We start from the raw sequence: 3,875 nt of genomic DNA, 5'->3' as shown, positions 1-3,875 counted from the left end.
GAGACTATCCGTCCCTTATATCCAATCACATTCAATGTCACAAACCTCGCCCTCCTTTACCACTTAACCAACAAGGACTCTGGAACCTCAGAGCCAAGCCCCTCCCATTGGAATCTCGATACCAGCAACCGACCAATCAAATCAAGAACAGGACCTGTCACTCACACTGACTGTTACACAGACTGGAGTCTAGGAGGAGACGAGTTGTTTGCCGTGACTTCTGCTGAGTACTACACAGTACTACAGCGGACTAACAAAGTACTACGAAGTACTACAGAGTACTAGAGTATTACTGCTGTGTACGCCATAGAGGCAAGATGAGATACACATTATGTCATGAGTAAGCTACTATATGAGGAGAAAACACAGAAAAAACAACCTTTTAGACCAGTTTGACTTCAAAGAGACATTTTTGTTTTTAAAAAGCAGGCCTGTCAGTTGATTAAAGATACACTTTAAAATGGCCAACCTGCTTGTTTATGAAAGAGACACTTTTAAAACAGCTTTTTTTTTCTTGGTTCTATGATATTCTCACTCAGGTACACGGTGCCAACAAGTGGCTTGTGAATGTGATTTGTTGTTTTTGTGCTACAGTTTTAATAATAGATACAAAATAGACATTTTTCCCTTTTCATTGTAAAGCACCTGACAGAAGTCAAAGCAAAACTTTTTATTTAGAATTCTTCTTCTTTCTTCAACTCTGCGGTGTACTGTCAGCAGATATCCTCCCTCTGTGTGTGTGACTCCCCTTATTAGAGTCAAAATGGGAAAGTCCAGTCAGGGCCACCGCCATGTGTTGGACAGTGAGGGCCGGCTCACTTCAGGGAACTGTGGGGGGGACCGCAGTCTCTCATCATGGGTCATCTTGGACAGTACTGTGTAATGAGACAATCTCCCACCATCCCTCTTCTCTCCTTTTACACTCGTTCTTTTACCCTTTCTTTGGCTTTCCTTTTTATTCTGATCATGAGGACTTTGTGTCTTTGGAAGGTACAAACAAGGGTTTATTTTAGATATGAAACACCTCCCTGTATGTGTGTGAGAGTGTGTGTAAGCAAGCTCGCTGTGCGTGTGTGTGTGTTTAGTCTGTGTGAGCTGGTTTAGTCATCACTAGACACTAGATCCCAGAACTCTGTCCCTTTCCAAGACAAACAGAAACACTGGAGTTTCCCCTGTGAGCCCCCAGTACTTCAGTATCCTGGTGTATAGAGACAGAGAAAGCCCTATTCCTGGTGTACAGAGACAGAGAAAGCCCTATGACTCTCTTGTACACTCACACACACACACACACACACACATCCCCAAGCCCCAGTTCCCCAATCGAAACCCCACAACAACTCTACTCCGCTGCCAACTGATCCAGCCAGCACCACAAGCCAACAACTCTTACCCACAACCCAAACCCTCTCGTAATACTCCCAACTGATATCACACAAAATTGGTGTGTATTTTGTTCTAGAAGTTTTGGTGTGTTCCTGCGGGCTTCTACTGGTAGTTTTGAGTATTTGCTGTCTGTCCCCGTTCCGTCCCTCTCTCTGAGAGTCCCCCTCTATGTCCCCCTGTGCCTGACTCTGTCCCCGTCCGCGTCCCCAAAACGCGTCATTCTGCTGTTCTTATTGGGAGGAGCTGATGGTCATATCAGCACGTCAATGTTTCCTTTTGTATTTCAATACTGCATTTTATTATTTTTATTCAAACTGCCTCTCGTGTAATAATATTATTAACAATAATTATAATGATGGTCAGCGTTTCTTTCAATTTGAGTAAGTTATGTACAGTATAATTTATTTTGGCCTCTTATTGGGTTTATTACGACCCATATGAAACTTCTTCGGTCAATGAAGCATTATTATATGTAGCTGGTTTAGAGTATTTACATCTAATGTTGTCCTTTTACGTTTTACTTTATTTGCCAATTTGCATATTCTTTGGTTCCTGTTTTTATCTGTCCTGTTTGTTTAGTATTAATCCTATATGGACGCTGGGTGAGGAGGAGGAGCGACACGGACGACAGCTGTCGCTCTTCGCCAAGGAGACTGGACTTTCTATTCACTAACTCTCTCCCCATCCGCGTCCCTCAGCTTGACAACGTAACCCTTTTATGTCCAAACCCACTTCTAAAATCACTCAGACACTCTGTGTGGTCAGAGAAAAGAAGGTGATCTTTGTTTGTTTGTTTGTAATGGTTCATGTACAGTGTGACGTTTCTTCTACTTTCCTTCTTTTTTTATGAAGATAAAAGAAAACGGTTATATTATTCTATTCTGTTCTGTTTCCTCTGAACAAAGGAGCGAGGCTCTCGTTTACTAGGGTTGCTATTTACACTGAGATGCCGTGGAACATCGTCGAGGCTGGCGGACACGGAGACACACAGACACAGCAGACACATACAAATTATTAGCAGACACAGTTGTGCAAAATTCGAATAACATGATCAGGATTTTGATCAAATTAGGAGATGATCAGAACACACACACACACACACACCGCACATTTGCGACCCATAGGAAAATCAGTGTTTACTTTGCCTATTCCACAATGTTCTACAGCATAACCTGACATTCAGTAAGTAATGACCTGTCATATTTATGTGACTCCAGAACTCTGGGGACTTTACTTTGTTTTAGCTCCACACTATGACCTAGCCATCAGCCATGTCCACTCACTCTACAGGTGTGCTGCCAGATAGTGACCCAGCCCAGTCATGCTTGCTGCAGATGTTTACTCTGACACAATCAATCACAACCATGCCTATTGCCAGATAGTGAGCCTCGCAGTCAATCATACTTGGCCATATAGACAACCTCACAATCAGGCCACGGTGAGACCTAATGCTGGAGAAATGGTGTCCTGTATTCTGGCTGGAAGCTGTAGGTTAGATTAGTAGGCTAGACAGCGTGGGGAAAAGGAGGGGTTTACAAGTTCAATCATCCCAGCTTGCTAGGTCTGCCACATACTGAGGTATTATACTGTACTTAGGGCCAGGAGTTTTGTGACCTGACCAGGACAAACACTTGGCTCTAGTTATACTAATGAATAGAGTCCAACGTTTTTCATGAGCAGGGTGACAGGATGTTAGGCCCTGGTGATGTTGGGTGATACAGCGACGATGGTGACCATGATCGCGATGAAGATGATGATGATAATAATAATGAAGACAATCAAATGTCACGAGTGGAGCTCAAAACAAAGCCAGAGTTAGTCAAAAAAAAGAAACACGTATCTGACCATCTCAACTTGACAAATGGAGAAAGATAATTATGTACATATAACATAGAGTTATAGATTTATATTTTGTGCATAACACAGTGTAATATAAGTTGTATATTTCTTTTTCTCTTTTATTGGTGTTATTCATGCTACAATAAAAGCAGGAGTTGATGTACTCTTACAAAAAAAAAGAAGAAAAATGACAAATCAACGAAGGAAAGAACAAAATAAGAGAGGCTGTGGGCTTGCCATGCACCATCTGTTCTGAGTTCACTTTTTTCACTATTATTGCCAGTCGAGGCTTTAATAAAAACAGCGATGTGTTCTGTAATGCTCCAATGGTCCTTGTGAGTTCTTTACAATGCACCTACACACACACACTGGTATACACTAGTATGAACAAAGGCTAGAGTAGATACCCGCACACTTTTCAATGCTAATTTGAAAGTTTTAACCCGGGGGCTTTCGACATTCTTTCATCACTTTACTCTGCACTTGCAGGTTACTGGATGTGTGTGCTGTACTTCTAAACTAAACATCGGCACTATATCCAGAATACTGTCTAAACTAAAGAATACTGTATCGGCTGCACTATATCCAGAATACTGTACCTATTTGCAGCTGCACTATATCCAGAAAACTGTACCTATTTGCAGCTGCACTAT

The 3,875-nt window shown here is 42.0% G+C and overlaps 1 protein-coding gene across 1 annotated transcript in view; it reads left to right on the top strand.

The window, feature by feature from the left end:
• Positions 1-3,544, top strand: part of LOC124014363 (transcription factor SOX-5-like) — a 312,039-nt gene extending 308,495 nt beyond the window's left edge. Inside the window, 1 exon segment of the mRNA XM_046329260.1 lies at positions 1-3,544. This exon segment is cut by the window's left edge and continues 367 nt beyond it. The gene's annotated coding sequence lies outside the window, so the exon portion shown is untranslated.
• The last annotated feature ends 331 nt before the right edge of the window (positions 3,545-3,875 follow it).

Source organism: Oncorhynchus gorbuscha, linkage group LG25 (genome assembly GCF_021184085.1).
Source record: "Oncorhynchus gorbuscha isolate QuinsamMale2020 ecotype Even-year linkage group LG25, OgorEven_v1.0, whole genome shotgun sequence".
NCBI classification, from domain to species: Eukaryota; Metazoa; Chordata; class Actinopteri; order Salmoniformes; family Salmonidae; genus Oncorhynchus; species Oncorhynchus gorbuscha.
The sequence above is the reverse complement of the archived record's forward strand: the minus strand, read 5'-3'. Positions and strand labels throughout refer to the sequence as shown.